Source organism: Tenrec ecaudatus (assembly GCF_050624435.1).
Source record: "Tenrec ecaudatus isolate mTenEca1 chromosome 1 unlocalized genomic scaffold, mTenEca1.hap1 SUPER_1_unloc_13, whole genome shotgun sequence".
Classification (NCBI taxonomy): Eukaryota; Metazoa; Chordata; class Mammalia; order Afrosoricida; family Tenrecidae; genus Tenrec; species Tenrec ecaudatus.
The window spans coordinates 3,113,087-3,131,159 of NW_027457553.1; positions in this window are offsets into that span (position 1 = coordinate 3,113,087).

The window sequence follows — 18,073 nt, forward strand, 5'->3', positions numbered from 1 at the left end:
TTCCTAACTTATATAAATGATTAATAAGAATAAAATTAAGCAGCCTGGGTTTTCTATAGGAAAAAATAATGATAAAAGAACAAATGAGAGATTCAGCAGGAAGCAATGGATAGGAAAATATTATAAGGAAAGTTTTCTCTTATATGGAATGTACATTCTCTTACATGACAACAATCAGAATATGCCGTAAGAACCTCAGACCAAATACTAGAATAAAATAGAGGAAAACATTCCCAACCCTTCAATAAAATGCTATATGCTTTCGATGATTTTCACAAAAGGTCAAATTCTTTAACAAAATATTTTGTTCATTCAAATTTTTAATTATGCATAAATTTAGGTCTACTTGCATTACATCTCATAAAAAGGCATAGAATTGTTTTTGCTCTATCTAAAACTAAATAGAAGATAGTGAAGGTGAAAAAATAGCTTTCGTGAATGTTGCTTTGAAATACAAATGGCATTGTCCTAAGAAATTATAATGATTTAATTTTTAAAAATCATTTTATTAGGGGCACATACAACTCTTATCACAATCCATACATACATCAGTTGTGTAAAGCACATCCGTACATTCATTGCCCTCATCATTCTCAAAACATTTGCTCTCCACTTAAGGCCGTAGCATCATGTCCTCATTTTTCTCCGCCCTCCCTGTTCCACCCTCACTCATGAATCCTTGATAATTTGTCAGATCTTACATATTTTGTCTCCCTTCACCCACTTTTCCGTTGTCCATCCCCCAGGGAGGAAGTTATACGTAGATCCTTGTAACTGAGGTCTCAGAGCAGCTGGGTGTGATGCAGGGGAAGCTCTGGAAGCATCTGCAGACACTGTGGGAGTTGGCAGCCCAACAGTGAGGGTCACTGCATCCGTGGGTACCAGAAAACTGGCTGGGGTTGCTTATTCCCCTAGATGCTACCCCTGCCTTGAAGAGAACCATGACAGAGGCCTGTAGACATGTGTCAGGAAAAGATGAGTCCTTCACTGTTTCCTCTTTCCACAAACTTTTGAGGAGGGCCTGCAGGGCAGGGGCTCGGCTCCCTGGCACCAGTCACCTGCCCTTCCCCACAGACACACCCTCGCCAGCCCCAACTCTCCCTGCCCTGGGTTTGCTTCTTGAATCCAGAGGAGCAGCCTGGGCAAAGACCATGAAGAACCTTGTCCTTCAGGCAGCCCCTTTGCTTGGGTCCCTTGACCTCCAAAGTGTGGACACATGCACACTAACTGTTGGGGGTCTCAGGCTGTCACCACAGGGGCCAGGATCTGAAGAGGATCCTGGCACTGCAAGGCTTCCTGAGGGAACCCAAGGACTTGCAGAACTGGCTGAGCAGCCAGCAGCAGGTGGCCAGAGGAGAGAGGACTATGAGCACACCCTAGTGAGGAAGGGGCTAGGGGCAAGGAAGGTGCCCTGGAGCCGAATGAAGACGGGTAGTGGAGGGGTGCTGCATGCACAAGGGGCTGATGGGGAACATCAGTCTGGGCTAAGGACAGCTGTGGCTTCCTATTCCCCTCTCTGCATAGAGGGTCAAGTTCTGTGGCTGTCCAGTCCTGCCCTGCCCAGTCACTGACTGAGGTGTCTCACAGCCCACCAGCCATGGCTCCTGTGTTACCTCTCCTCTCTTCTCAGCTCCTCTTAACTAAGTTTGCAATGTTTCGGCACCACGTGAAATGGGTGGCCACCAGGGGGCAGCCTGCCCCACTAGCGGAGAGCCTGCTGGAGTGGCGGCCCAGCACTGTCCCCAGGGCCCAGCAGTGGTGACAGGAGCAACAGTGAGTACCAGCAGCCTGGAGCACGGGTGAGTTTGGGGGGAGGTGCTGGGCATGGGAGAACCTTGCTGTGCTTCGGCTCTGCAAACCATTGACTCTAGAGAGGGCCCGAGTTCAGGGAACCCAGGGCAGCCCCTGCTGTCTGCGGCCTGTGGAGGAGGCAAAGCTGGGTCGGTGGATCAGGGAGCCTGGTCACAAAGCCCACTTTGCAGGGTCACTTTCCCAAGCCACGGGCTCCCTGCACCTGCAGGGGCGTTCTGGGAAGAGTTGAGCTGGGCTGACGATGCCCTGCACAGCCCCAGGCTGACCCAGGTCACAGTACAAGCTACTGCGTTTCCAGCCCAAATGGAGCTTAGGCGAGATCCCGATTTGCCCATGATCCTAGCCCAGAGGCAGGCCCAGAGTCTCAGGGGCCCAGCATTTGCTGCGTGCAAGAACCATGGAGGGGTGCAGCTTCTACCTTTGAAGGGTGTGCAGTCTCCTCCAAACACACAGCATGCCTGGGTGGCACACAACGTGTCTACCTGCCGTTTGCCGGGCTTTAGAATGACCCCACCTGCTGACTCATGGGGATCCTCCAGAGGGTGTGCAAGTCAGTAAATCTTTCCAGGAGCAGGGAACCTCTTATTTCTCCTGAGGAGCAGTTAGTGGGACTGAACCAGGCAACAGCATAACGCTTCCCAAGCAGGCCTCCTGGAGCATCCTTAGAGCAAGGGGTAAACTGCTAGTGATAATGGGCTCCTGGGAGGAGAGTTTGCAGAAAGGCCTGAAGTGCTGAGCAAGATCTCAGGACGGTGGCCCTCTGGGAGCTTAGGACAAGTTCTAAACCCAGCCAGGAAGCTGAAGGGCTGAGCAGACAGAAGCTGAGGGGGAGGAATGAGCATGCTGGGATAACTGCTGACCCCCACCTGGGGGCAGGGCTGCCTGGTTGGAGCTGTGGGAGCTGACTCAGGCCAGACCCCACCTGCTCTGAGACGCTGAGGCCACCCTCAAAGTTCACAGCCAACTGTCTCACGTGCTCATCCGTATCCAGGTGGGTGCTTGGGGGAGAGGGTAGCTTCTGCAAGTGCTGCTACCCCAGGCCCAGAATCCCACACTCAATGCCCGGGCCCTTGGCCACCATGCTGTCTCAGGAGAAAGCCACAAACCTCCCAGATGCTGTGTCCCACTGGGTGGAGGCCCCCCTGAGGAGAGATGGATCGCACCAATAAATCACACAATCTGCTTCTGACGCCTTGAGGCCTCCTCACCCCCCACTGTCATCACCCCAGTGCCGCTTCCCACTCTGGACTAGAGTCCATAGTTATTAGCAAGAGATAAAACACACGACACATGGAACCCAGGAACAGGAATGGGAATAGAGATACCAATAGGGTAGGTGGAAGAGGGGTCGAGGATGGGAGGAACGGGAACCGATAGCAATGAATGACATATAACCACACACCCCTCGCAGGGAGAGGAGCAACAGAAACCTGAGGATAAAAGAGACAATGGTCGATGTGAGATATGAAAATAATAACAATCTATAATCTATCAAGGAACCATGATTGATGGAGGTGAAAAAAAGAGAAGCTGATCCCAAAGGCTCAATAGAAAGTAAATGTCTAGAAAAGAATGATGGCAATATACGTATGACTATGTCAGATACAATTGGTGTATGGATTGTAACAAGAGTTGTAAGAGCCCCCAATAAAATAAATAAATTTAAATTAAAAAAAAACCACCAAAAACCTCCATCTGCAGAGTGAGGCAGTGAAGGGACAAGAGTCCCGAGTCCCTCGGCTCTCACACAAGGCCACCAAAGGCTACCTCTAAGTGGGGGTCTGGCAAAGTTGCGGATGGGTGGACAAAGCTATCAAGTGGCCCATGAGGGACTTCATTGGCCCTGGAGAACTGGGTGGGAAGGAGGGGTGGCGGGCAGAGCTGAGGCCGAGTAGACACTTGGTAAGGCTGTGGGAATGAGCGGCAGAGACATCGAGGTTTGGACATGAGTGGTGGTGGACTCAGGCCGGCTGTGACGCTGCCTCGGTACCAGGTCCCCTCACCCCGTGCTCTCCCGTGCTCTCCCAGGCTCCAGGTGCAAGACTATGCCTCCTCGGCAGCCAGTGTGCAGTGAGATTTGCAGGTGGTGGAGGAGCCCCAAGACCCAGCAGTGGAGCCCAAAACTTCAGTGTCCACCAAGAGCTGCGGGCCAAGCTGGAGGCCCAGAAGGAGCTGCACCAGTGCGCCACCCAGCGGGGACAGCAGGTGCTCCAGGCTAGAGGGCCGTCCGCCGTGGAGGTCTGCTCCCCTTTCTGGCCCTCCCCCAACCCACTGGACCCCCGCACCCTGGCCCCACAGGGCCAAGCACCTTTCTTTTCTATTTTTTTAATCATTTTATTGGGGGCTCGTGCAATTCTTATCACAATTCATACATACATGCATTGTGTCAAGAACATATGTACAGGCTCTTCCTCTAACTGTAGCGGCCTGAGGTGACCTGCTAAAATGGTTCGCTACTCATTTGACCCAGAAAACCCTAAAAAATCCTGCAAATACAGAGGGTCGAATCTCCGGGTCCACTTCAAAAACACCCGTGAAACTGCCCAGGCCATCAAAGGCATGCACATCTGGAAAGCCACCAAATACTTGAAAGACGTCACTCTGCAGAAGCAGTGTGTGCCTTTTCGACGGGACAATGATGGGGTTGGTAGATGTGCCCAGGCCAAACAGTGGGGTGGGACCCAGAGTTGGTAGCCCAAAAAGAGTGCTGAATGTTTGGTTAACATGCTTAAAAATGCAGAAAGTCATGCTGAACTTAAGGGTTTAGATGTGAATTCTCAGGTCATCGAGCACATCCAGGTGAACAAAGCCCCCAAGATGCACCACCGGACTTACAGAGCTCTTGGCTAGATTAATCCACACAGGAGCTCCCCCTGCCACATTGAAATGATCCTGACTGAGAAGGAACAAATCGTTCCCAAGCCAGAAGAGGAGGTTGCACTGAAGAAAAAGATTTCCCAGAAGAAACTGAAGAAGCAAAAACTCATGGCTTGGGAATAAATTAAGCTTAAATAATAAAAGGTTTTATTTTTTTTAAAAGAACATATGTACATTTGTTGCCATCATCATTCTCAAAACATTTGCCTTCTACTTGAGCCCTTAATATCTGCTGTTCATTTCCCCCCTCCCTCTGCACTCTCCCCTACCTCACGAAACCTTCATCATTCATAAATTAATAGTATTTTATCATATGTTGCACTGCCCAAAGTCTCCCCCTTCCTTCTTCTCTGCTGTCCCTCCCCCAGGGAGGAGGCTATCTGTAGATTCTTGTAATCAATTTCCCCTTTCCACCCCACATTCTCTCCACCCTTCAGGCATCGCCACTCTCACCACTGGTCCTGAAGGAGTCATCTGTCCTGCGTTCCCTGTGTTTCCAGTTCCTATCTGTACCTATGTACACCCTCTTATCTAGCCAGATTTGTAAGGTAGAATTGGGATCATGTGAGTGGGGGGAGGAAGCATTTTAGAACTAGAGGAAAGTTATATGTTTCATCGTAGCTACCCTGCACCCTGACTGGCTCATCTCCTCCCCACAACCCTTCAGTAAAGGGTGTCCGGTTGACTACCAATGGGATTTGAGTCTCCACTCTGCACTCACCCACATTTTCAATGATATGATTTTTTGTTCTTTGATTCTTGATACCTCATGATCCCTTCGACAGCTCGTGGTCACACAGGCTGGTGTGTTTCTTCCATGTGGGCTTTGTTGCTCCTGTACTAGGTGACCACTTGTTTATCTTTGAGCCTTAAAGATCCCAGATGCTATATCTTTTGACAGCCAGGCACCATCAGATCTGTTTCCCTACACTCATATAAATATTTTTACATATGTACATTCCAGTCTTTGGACCTCTATATATACCCTTTGTCACCTAGTTCTCTCCTCTATTTCCTTTTACTTTCCTCTTGTCCCACTATCATGCTCAGCCTTCATTTGGGTTTCAGTAATTTCTCTCGGTTACCTTGCCCTTGCTGAATCCCTACCAGGCCACTCACACCCTTCTTGCTACTGATTTTGGATAACTTATTGCTCCCCTGTCCCTGGGTTGTTCAGCACTACCCCTTTGCCCCCTTCTCTCCCACTCCCCTATTCCCCCGGAACTAATGGTCCCTTTGTTTTCTCCTCCAAACTATTCATGCAGTCTATCGTATCTAGATAGGTCTGTAGAGATAATAATATGCACCAAAAATCAAGTCATTTCAAGATAGGCAATGAGTGAGAACACAGCAATGACAACAAAACGGAAACCAATTACCCATAGAAGAATAAATTAATTTTGGAAGGCAAATGCTTTGAAAATGATGAGGGCAAAGAATGTACAGATGTGCTTTATACAACTGATGTAAGTATGGATTGTGATAAGAGTTGTATGAGTCCCTAATAAAATGCTTTTTTAAGAATAAAATAAAAGAAAAAAAATTTAAAGAAAGAAAAACCTATACATAGATGAAGGTCTGATTTTTAATCTCTAGGTGTGTCCTTCAGTCAGGTCCAATGGGGTACCATGCTTTGGCCCCAGAGTCTGTCCTTTGTACTACCTCAGGGGCTACCTGCTCTGCTCCCACGGTTGCTCTGCCACACACTTTAGTGGTTTGCCTCAGTGCCATAGGATCAGTCTGGGCCAGTTCTAACCCTGAGTCTCCAGTGTTGTCCCCCTTAGGGCCCTGGGCCATCAATGGACGGTGTGGCTAGTGGTGGGATCAGCCACATTGTACACTCTGTCCATTGGCTGTTCAGAGCCGGGATATCGTCCCCCAGGCCTGATGTGTCAGGATGTGCTCCACTCTCTCTTCCTCCCCCTTCTTTGCTCCCATTTGCTCTGATCAAACCTGCCCCGCTCTCCTAGATGCAGCTTCAGTGCTGTCCTCTGAAATAAATTCTTCTGGGGGCAGGGGCAGTTGTCCACATAGCTGGTATGGGAGCCCAGCCCTCAGGCCCCTCCACTGGCTCCCCACTCCGTGCAGGCACACTGCATTCATCTGGCACTGGCTTTATATCTGGTCCCTCTTTCCCTGTGGAAACACAAACAATACCCTCCCCTTGGGTGGGTCAGTCAGGCACCTTTTCTCTGGAGCTTCCCTCAGCACCACCTTCGGTTGTGTCCATGCCCATGCCCAGGTCCAGGAAAGGCTATGCGCCATGCAGGATGCTTGGGAGCAGGTCTTTCAGGCCTGGGAACGGAAGCAAGGGAGACGGCAGGCCATGCACCACAAGCAGCTCTTCCTCAGACAGTGTTGAAGCTGGACAAGATCCTGCAGGCCCAGGAGACAGCTCCCCTCACCACACACAGACACACTGACCCCAGGACCTCCAGTCCTCCTGTAGTACCACCCCAATCCCCCTTGCTTCCTGGATCACTGGCTGCTATTCTGATACGGAGCTAGATAGTGTGTCTTCCCAAGTGGCCAAGGGGACACCTGAGCCTCAGGTCACTCAGGGCCATCTCCTCCCCACAACTGGCCCCGGCCAGCCAAGCCCTACGTGGTTTGGTTGGAAATTGATGGGGCTCCTCCCCACCTCGTCAGAAGTTGTGATGTTCCTAACGGCCCCCAGGTTGGAGTGCTCTTCTTCCTCAGGTTCCTTCCCCTCCTGCTCAGCACCCACCTCCCTACCCCCAGCCGTAGGCCCCTTGATGCACCCCCAGAGAGCCCAGGCTGTAAACCAAGGTTCTGGCAGATGTTGCTGTCTAGGGTTCCCTTTGAACCACCATCTGTGCCCCTGATCCCCCCCCCCCACCTCTGTGTCACCTCCATGGCTGCCCCAGGTCTCCCAGGAAGCCAGTGCCCTGGAGGGCTCTGTGGAAGAGGTGGAGCGGCTGATCCAGAAGCATGGCACCTTCCAGAGGTGTTGAGCACACAGGAAAGTGAGGTGATGGCCGGGACGGTCATGGGCGTGACCCTGATAAGGCCGGGGTATCCAGATGTTGGGGGCACACGGGTGACGTGTGTATGCACACCGAACCTGTGCTGGTGGGTGAGGGATTACCAAGGAGCCAGGGGCTCCAATCCAGGGCTGGTGACCAAGCCGAGGTGCCCAAGCACCCAGACGCGCATGGGGATGGGTTAGGCCACACTATGGGGACCACAGAGGGCATTTGGATCTGCCCATATCACATGGCCCCTGCTTCCTTCTGCCCAGGAGCCTGACCAACCCTCAATTGCAGAGCTGTTAGTGAGGGTTAGAAACTTATAGTGAGGGCTATGGGCTGTGAGTCAGCCCCAGCAGGGGTACACTCGGTACTCAGGGCTGGGTCCACCTCCCACCTCCCACCTCCCACTACGCAGGAGGCTGTGCTGAGAGAGCAGGCACGATATGAGAGCGGCTGGCTTGAGTGGAAGCCCTGGGAGAAGGTCAGCAACACAAGCTTCACACCTCTCTTTTTACTGCCGGCTTATTCAGAGGGCTAGCCAGGTCAGAGGGCACCCCACCTGAACCCCATTTTACCTTTACAAGTGACCTTCAGCCCCACTAGGGGCCAAGGGGCGGCCTGCGGTGGCACGGAATGTGGAGAGTTTAATTACTTTTCCAGGGGCAAAGCTAGGACTGGAGCCCAGGGCCCTTGATTCTCAGACCCGTGTGGACACCTGTCTACCTGATGGGCAGAGTAGACAGGGCCCCAGGGGTGGGTGAAGGGCACCCTCCACATGAGAACCCACCCATGGACCCTGCACAGCCACTTCCTAGATCTGAAGACTGATGGGCCTGGGCCCTGTCTTCTTGGGTGAAAGAAAAATTATTGTGCTGTCCCTGAGCCTGTCAGCATTTCACTCCTTGGCACAGCCCGAGGGGTAGACGGGGTCACCGCTTGGGGCCAAGGCAGTATGAACATCAGGGCACTCATGTCCCCACCATCACACAGGATGGCGACTGGATCCAGGGGTGGGGCCAGCAGCTGGAATAGCCTGACCCTCTTGGGGACAACAAAGAGAAGCTGATGCGGTTTCAGAAAAACCTGGCCTATGAGACAGAGACCGCATGGAAGGGAGGCAGGAAGGGAATTGACAGGAAGACCTGGGACCCCTACTAGATACTGGTTTTCCATCCAGCAGCCTTGTCCCCAACACCCGCAGTGTCACTGTGCAGACACTAATCAGACTCTGTCACCTGCCCGAGGCCAAGGCCAAGACCAGCCAGGAAGAAAGGATCGAAGAGAACCCTGGGTAGAAGGGCAGAGGCCAAGCCTGTAATGTGCCCGTCCTCCACAGGGTGCCCTTGCTAGAGTCCTGGACCTTGCGAAGGATCTGGAGAGCATGGAGAGGCTGCTGCACAGACACGAGGCCTTGGAGCAGGAGATGGGCCTCCTCCAAGTTCAGCGGCAGGTATGCCACTGGGACTAGCATAGGGGCCAGGCCAGGGGACCTCTTCTGTGGGACGCTGCAGAGGAAGAGCTGAGCCAGTACACTCCCATGCCAGGGGCCTCTTGATCACAACCTGATCCCCTTCCTCAGCCTCCGGACATCCCCCATATCCCGGAGCAGAAGGCAGCCCTCCTCTGCCAGAGAAGCCTGGGGTCAGCCCGCAGCCTCGGCCACAGGTGCCAACAGTTTATGGACAGCTGGCAACAGCTCCAGAGCAGAGCCCAGAAGTGGTATGGACACCCTTTGTGTCCATTTCTTCACTCCTGCCCCCCTTCAGCAATCAAGTCCCATGCATCTCCTTGACTCCTTGTTTTAGGGTACCAAAGAGACCTTCAGGACAAACAATGTAAAGAAAACATCGATCAAGTCTTAAAAGAGACCACGACCACACAATGACCCAGACACATCATACGTGAAACAAATCCAGGGAGACTCATATGTGTGTAAGAAAGAGGTCTACTGGCGATATCAAAAACAGATGGAAATAGAGTTACCATATGACCCAGCAACCCCCCCCCCCACTCTTACTGGGCAAGAAACAAACCAAGATCAGATATCTGTGCTCCAATGTTCATTGTGGCACAGTTCACAATTGCAAGGAATTTGAAACAACCCAAATTTCCATCACCTGACAATTGGATTAAAAAGCTGGGGTACCTCTACCAGCAGGGATCAACGATGTAATGTTACACCGGAAGTTCTTGGCTCCCCAGCATGGGTCTCTGGGCTTCCTGCCTCGGAAGCACAGTAGCCGGCACGGTTGGAAGGTGAAGAGCTTCCCCAAGGATGACGCCTCCAAGCCGGTCCACCTGACGGCCTTCCTGGGCTACAAGGCCGGCATGACCCACATTGTGCGCAAGGTCGACAGGCCAGGCTCCAAGGTGATCAAGAAGGAAGTGGTGGAGGCCGTGACCATCATGGACACCCCTCCCATGGTGGTGGTGGGCATCGTGGGCTATGTGGAGACACCTCGCGGCCTCCGGGCCTTCAAGACAGTCTTTGCGGAACACATCAGTGACGACGAGTGCAAGCCGCGGTTCTACAAGAACTGGCACTAGTCGAATAAGAAGGCTTTCACCAAGTACTGCAAGAAGTGGCAGGATGACCAGGGTAAGAAGCAGCTTGAGAAAGACTTTAGTAGCATGAAGAAGTCCTGCCCGGTCATGCGCGCCATCGCCCACACCCAGACGCGCCTGCTCCCCCTGCGCCAGGAGAAGGCGCACCTGACGGAGATGCAGGTGAACGGGGGCTCCGTGGCTGAGAAGCTGGACTGGGCCCGAGAGAAGCTGGTGCCAGTGAACCAGGTGTTCGGGCAGGATGAAATGATCGACATCACGGGGGTGACCAAGGGCAAATGCTACAAAGGGGTCACCAGTCGTTGGCACACCAAGAAGCTGCCCCGAAAGACCCACCGAGTGTTGCGCAAGGTGGCTTGTATCGGGGCCTGGCATCCTGCCCGTGTGGCCTTCTCGATGGCCCCCGCTGGGCAGAAAGGCTACCACCACTGCACAGATATCAACAAGAAGATCTATAAGATTTGCCAGGGCTACCTCGTCAAGGACGGCAAGCTTATCAAGAACAACGCCTCCACCGACTAAGATCTCTCTAACAAGAGCATCAACCCCCTGGGCGACTTTGTCCACTACGGGGAAGTGATCAATGACTTTGTCATGCTGAAGGGCGGCATGGTGGGCACCAAGAAGCGAGTGCTGACTCTGCACAAGTCCCTGCTGGTGCAGACCAAGCGCCGTTCCCTGGAGAAGATCGACCTCAAGTTCATCGACACCAACTCCAAGTGGGCCATGGCCGTTTCCAGACCGTGGAAGAGAAAAAAGCTTTCATGGGACCACTCAAGATAGACCGGATTGCCAAGGAGGAAGGCGCATAACAGATGGTACTGCTGGTGGGATCAGAATAAAGACTTCTTTTTCAGTGGGGGGAAAAAACTGTGGCACATACATATAATGGAGTACTACGCATCGCTAAAAAGTAGTGATGAAAATTTGAAGCACATCACTGCATGGGAAGAACTGGAGGAAAGCATGCTAAGCGAAGTAAACCAAGCAAAAAAGGACAAGTACACATTGAGTCCATGGAGGTAAGCTTTAAAAAAAATGCAAAAGGGACATAGGGGAAAAGCTACTGTATGAATATTCCTGTGGTGAGGACCAGGTAATATGGCAGGGACCAGACCAAATTCAGGGATACACATGGCAGACAGATAAAAAAGAGGCGGGGAAAGGAAAAGTAATAATAATAATAAATAAATGGGTCGCGGGGTCACAGGGCATTAACCTGCCCAAGGGTGCCACCGTGAACCCGTATATCTCCGATCTGCCTGCCTCTGTGCCTTTGCCTGTGCTCACCCTTTCTCTACTTGGCTCGGTCCTACACCTGTTCTTTTGTGTCTGGCTTATGTCATTACCAGCAGCCCTGCTGGCGTAGTGGTTACGAATTGGACTGTGATCTGCAAGACCGGCAGTTCAAGTCCACCAGCTGCGCCTTGTTTGAAAGATGAAGCTTTCTATGTCTGTAAAAGAGTTACCATCCCCGGAACCCGTGGGGGCAGTTCCACTCTGCCCTTTAGGGTTACCATGAGTCAGACTTGACTGGATGGCAGTGAGTTGGGAATTTTATTTATTTCATTCCCAGCATGTCTTTTCAAGGTTCATTTGTGACCTGACATTTATCCCCCTATTTTAATGAAAGGACACCACTCCGTTCTAGAACTCGAACTCACTGACTTGGTCCATCCATCTGTCCACGGACTCAAAGGCGACTTCCACCTTTGGCTGTCGTAACTATAATGCAGTGATGTCCATAATTTAAAAGAAATCGTTTTGACATGATGTTTTTAGGGGACACAGCGAGACCAGAGCATTTGTCCCTTCCGGTGAATGGACTGGAGGTCAATCCTTTTTTTTCCTTCTTTTTTAAGTGTCTCTATTCCCATCTACAAAAGATGGGCCCCAATCAGGACTGTATATGGCTTCTCTTCTTGAAACAAAAAAATCCATTGTTGTGCCCATTACATAGAGGGGGGAAGGAAGCTTCCAAGCTAGTGCCCAGAACCTACAGCCACAAGGCTGGTGGCTGGAGGAGGTCTGTGTGCCCATTGTGGCTGCAGGAGGGACAGAGGGGCCTGCAGGGGGGCCAATGGGCCTCAGGGACCTTCCAGGCGAGGCTACAGGAACTGCAGCAGCTCTGGGGCGAGCTGAGGGCCAACTGTAGGAGGAAAGAGGCCATGCTCCACGAGGCCTGCAAGGTGGGACTGTGCATACCCTGGGCCAGGTTGGATGGGACCCCAGGTTGCCCAGTGCCCACTGCTCACCCCACGTCCTGTCCCAGGCCCTGCATACGGGGGAGCATCTGGGAGCTGGAGAGCTGGCTGCATCCTGTGGAGGGGGAGCTGCGAGTCCCTGGCAGTGGATAGGACCGTCCTGGGGTGGATGAGCTCCAACTGGGGGCAAACAAGACTCGTTTCAAACACCAGCTCTGTCTCCTCTAAGGGCCCGTGTACAACTGCGACAACACAACAGTGGGTCCTGCTGGGTCCCCATTAGCATCTCGGAGGAAGGCTATTTATTACAGGGAATCCTACCTTTGTCCCTTGGTGTTAATTGCAGACTCACTGGGTGACGGATTGTATCTGACACGCACCACGTTTGCCGCAGCAAACACCAACACTTTGTCAAACTCCGTTTGGTATTGCTCCATCCCTCCATTATTCTCCCTAATGACAAAAATAATTAACACATTCATATAAAAGCACAGGATGAGGAAAGCTTTAATTTATGCACCCAGCTCAGGGTCATCCCTCTTATCAATATATGACAATCTAATGAGGCTTAATTAAAAAGTAGCAGTGAAGCAATTTAGGAACCTGAGGGATTGTCACGAATCCTGGTTGTGACAGCATGTTTTGTGCACCATGGAAGATAACAGATTTGTCTTCTGTGGTATCTCATATCCAACATCCCCAAACTACCTGCTGTTAGGGGTAGAGAGAGCGAGCTTGTCTTTGAAAAAATGCCTGGGTTTGGTAGCTGCTCACAGGATGGCAGGTGTAATGTATTATGAGAACTTAACAAGGCTCTGAGAAGATGGCTATTGGAAGGTCTGGATGGAGGGCAAGGTCATGGCCCTGAAGGATTCAGGATCCAGAAGTCAAGTCAGAACTGGATGCCAGAGACTTTCTCAATCCAGCCCTCTTTGCCCCTCCCCTAAGGCCAATACATTTCTAAGGGTTATGGATTCTACTTCAGAATCTTTCTCAAACCCAGGGCCCTCTTCACCATTATTGTCCAGACATGGTCACCTCTTGCCTTATAAATAAAAATATGGGTTTATTGTAAGTCTGGGTCTGTTAGGTTTCTCGGGTGGGAAATGTCTCGGTCCTTGGCTACACACTGGAAAGAAATTCACACCAAAGCCTGGTTGGTAATCCGAGTGGGTTTATATACAGGAGAGAAGAAGGTTCCGGCATTACACTAAACTGAACACGGGCACCCTCATGACACTGCACACCCAGCCCTGCTGAGTGGAAGGCAGAGAAGCAGCTGAAGGGAAGGGGGGGTGGTCTCCAGATTCCAGCCTTTTAAGGGCTTTCAGCTGGGAGGCGTCAATTAAGCTCTCCTGGCTTGGGCTTAGCGCGCATTGGCTTCCAACCTCCCGTAGGGGGCCCCCTAAGCATGGAGAGGAACAACCCCTTGTCTTGCTACCTAACCGGTCTACATTCCTGCATGGCTACATTGAGATGGAACTAGCCCCTTTAGACAGCCTGTGTGGTTCACCAGGAGACACGGGCCCCAGTGTTCCCTGTGACCACCTTAAACCTTAAACTACTGTTAGAGTTTATATTACCTGTGTGGGTCTGTGGACATGGGACGTTTCCATGCCAGAGACCTGAAGTTACACAAATAGGCATCCAGAACAGAACTCATACAGGCTCTAATAAGATGCTCAGATGCTTCTCGCTAGGATGAGAATTTAACGAAGTGTGTGAGCAGTTCAGATCTTGCAAGGGAGAACAGGTCAGTAGGGTATCCAGAGAAGAGAGCAAAGGTCAGGGGAAAGGGAGGGGGCCCACAGACATCTGTGCTCTGTGTTTGGCCACAAGACAAGAAACCGGGTCTCCTTGCCAAAGAAAGAAGAACAGCAAGTCCCTCAGAACTACGACATTTTTAAACATGACCTATACAACACTCGGCTCTGGGAGGCACCTTGGAAAACCATAAAAGCCCTAAAAGAGGGGCAAGGAGGAAGCCCAAGTCTTTGATTTTCCCTGCTGTGCTTTCAGTGTTGAAATGTCTGTGCACGGAGCCTTTGAAATTTCAGAATCAGAGAGTGGATTCACAAGCCAAGCTCCTGCTTTATTCTTCAATGCATTTTGGCCCAGCTTCTCCTTGGTGAGACATGTAACAGAAATTCTGGACTTAGGAGCCACTTGGTCCTTGGACACTAGGAGATTTCAGTGGAATCTGAAACAGGGCTCTAACCACCAGCTGGACTGGCCTAGGAAGCCCAAGTATTCAATCTCCCAAATACCAACCTCCCGTTGCTCTTCATCTGCCTCCACCTTGTTCAGCTTTAGTGTTGTCCGTGGAAGCATTTGGCACCCATCTGATGCTTCGGAAACCAGAAAGGAGGAAAGGTAAAACTGGGATTCAAATGAAACAGACTTAAGCAGGACCATAGCCAAGATGTGCACAGGGCTCCTCGCAGCATTTGTCACCTTCATTTCCCTCTTCGGACTCAGACGTGGCAAGGTTCAGAAACAAGCTTTACCAGAAAGAACAGCTGTGAACCCAGCCTGCTTCCAAGTGAGAAAAAGCCCTTTACACATGAGTTCCTGAGGTCAGCCCAGCCCTGTGCGTCCCCACCCCTCCCAGAGTCCCCGGCTCTCTGGCGAAGCATTAAAGCAAGTGGAAGCAGAGATTTGCTCAGAATAAAAAATCATTTTTTCACAATAGCACGGCACATTCTGGATGGCAATCACGGCTGCACAAACCATATCCGTCCTCCAGCCAAAATGTTGGCGCCTCAGTGACCACGCACATACATTGTGTGGCGAGACTCAGAGCCTATTCCATTTGTGGTCAATTGTTTCCTCCCTCTCCATACTTTGCACTTAGGAGACATGCTCTCTGGAGGTGGTTGAGGCTTCTCTTGTCACCAATAATCATCTCCTACGCCTACCTTTACAGTCACTAATTTGATGTGTTCACTCAAAGAAATGCCAATAATATGAGGTTTCAGAGGAGAGCTCCTAGAGCTCCCCAGACAACAAGGAGGCCGAGTGTCACCGTCATTATCCTGAGCTGGGAGGGGGCACGAGTGTTCCGGAAGCTGGGGATCCGTCACTGCCTGCCCACCGCACAGACAGAGCAGGTGCTGGTTATAATTGCTTCTAGACGTCCTGCCATGCTGAGTTGAAAGTCAAACCCGTAAACGCTGCCCGACTACAATAAAACTGGAGTACACAGACATTTCTGCATCATTGCTGGGTGAAAATATACTGAGTGGAGTTGGATGAGATGGCAGCAAGTGCCTAAGGAGGGGATGCTGTGGGAACACCAACAAGATGACTGTCAGTCGCCGTTTCCTCTTGTCGTCTGCTTCCCCCCCCCCCTATTTTTCAGGACCAAAAGACATGACAAATATGTAAGGAAACAAATTTGTTCATTTTTAGAGGAGTCTCCCACCCCACCCCACCCCACCGCACCACCATCCACCTCTGGCCTCTTTGAGCAAGTCAGTAGAACTTTTTTTTTTTTTTAAACCTGGCTTCTACTATGGCAATTTCCGGAGTTGCTATGTGACTGTGTTTAAAAGTCGCCTTTGGGATCCAGAGCACAATCCTTGTCACAAAGGCATTCTCCCAGTCCCAAATAGCAATGCGACCTCATTTCAGAAGGTTGTTCTTGTTTCTGTAGACCCAGAAAGGAGTTCAAGCTGTTGATCTTGACAGTGGTTGTCGAGTCAGCCTCTCATGGGCACCTCATGGGAAGCGGAGCAAACTATGCCAGTCTGTGCTATCACCAGGGCTGGGAGGGAAAGCCAATCATGGCGGGCCATAAGTTGATGTGTGGATGGAGATAATCAGGTCTTTCGTCCTTATTCTATTTCTGTCTGGAAACATCACTGAAGCCTGCTCAGTGTCATAGCAACACACAAACTTTCACTGACAGTCTGGGGCACATTGGCTGCAAATCGAACCCGGGTCTCCCCGGTGAAAGACGATGAGAGATCTACCACTGAAGCACTGTGGCCCTCACCTCAAACCAGGGCAGTCATTTCCCACAGATCTACCAGAGTTCAAACCAGACCACAATGCAGGATGACTGAGATTGCCACCAGAATCTGATACTGATGCAGAAAAAAACCTAACTACCATTTTATTGACTCCCACTCATACCGGCCCAATAGGACAAAGAACTGCCCCTATGGGTTTTGAGACTTTAAATCCTTACAGTAGCGGTTCTCAACCTGTGGGTCGCGACCCCTCTGGGGATCAAATAACCCTTTCACAGGGGTCAACCAATTCATAACAATAGCAAAATTACAGTTATGAAGTAGCAATGAAAATGATTTTATGGTTGCAGGTGTCCACAACATGAAATGTATTAAAGGGTGGGGGCATTATGAAGGTTGAGAACCACTGCCTTACAGAAATAGACAACCTCATATTTCTCCCACGGACGGGCTAGTCAGTTCAAACCCCCGACCTTGCGATTAGCAGCTTAATGCACAGTCCACTACACCACCTGGGCTCCTAATGCTATAATAAGAGGTACTATTGTTAGATCTCTCCTGGGAGAGATATACCTCAGGCCTTGGCTTCGCGCGAGAAAGAATTCACTTCGAAGCCTGGATTGTGATCCAAGTGAGTTTTTTGAGAGAAGAAGTTTCAGGTTTACACAGGCACCTCAGGGCCCCTCACGGGGCACAGCCTACCTAGAAGCTGCTGGAGAGAAAGTCACTCAGTGGGCTTCGGGATCCTGCCTTTTTTCTTTTTTTAAAAAATCGTTTTATTAGGGGCTCATACAACTCTTATCACAATCCATATATACATCAATTGTGTAAAGCACATTTGTACATTCATTGCCCTCGTTATTCTCAAAACATTTGCTCTCCACTTAAGCCCCTGGCATCAAGTCCTCATTTTTCCCCTCCCTCCCCGCTACCCCATCCATTAAGAAACCTTGGTAATTTGTGAGTGGTGATACTGACAGGGTTGTGGGAGGGTGGATTGGAAAGAGGGAACTGATTACAAGTATCTACATGTGACCTCCTCCCTGGGGGACGGACAACAGAAAAGTGGGCGAAGGGAGACATCGGAGCGGGCAAGATCCTGCCTTTTCAATTCCTCCATAGGGAGGTATGGTTGACGGTCATGGTCAACCCCAATGGCTGGATTGAATTCACCTGGCCCAGATGGGCCAATCCAGGTGTAATGCCCACCTAGGTGTACCACCCCTTCCTGGCCGGAAATTTGAATCTGAGCATATGTAATGGATGACCCAGTCCCTATGCTAAACCACCTAATAGTATTTGCAAGATGCCAAGCACCGTTCTAAGTTTTTTGTGTATAATAATTCAATTATTCCACTTAACAAGCCTATGTGTGGACTCTATTCTGGCCTCATTTTACAGATGAAAAATCAGTGGCACAGGATGATGAAGTCATGAGCCTAGGACCACACAGTGAGGAAGTGGGAAGGAGAGATTTGGACCCAGGCTGCAGAGCCCATGCCTTGGGTGCCTACAGCTGCCATGTAGGACACAGAAAAGCATGGAGCAGACTCGGCGTAAGATAGGGAGTTGGGAGGACTGTAGCATGAATGTATGTGCTATGACTTCATGAGAGTAGTTGCTACTCAGATCCAGAAGAGAATACAAG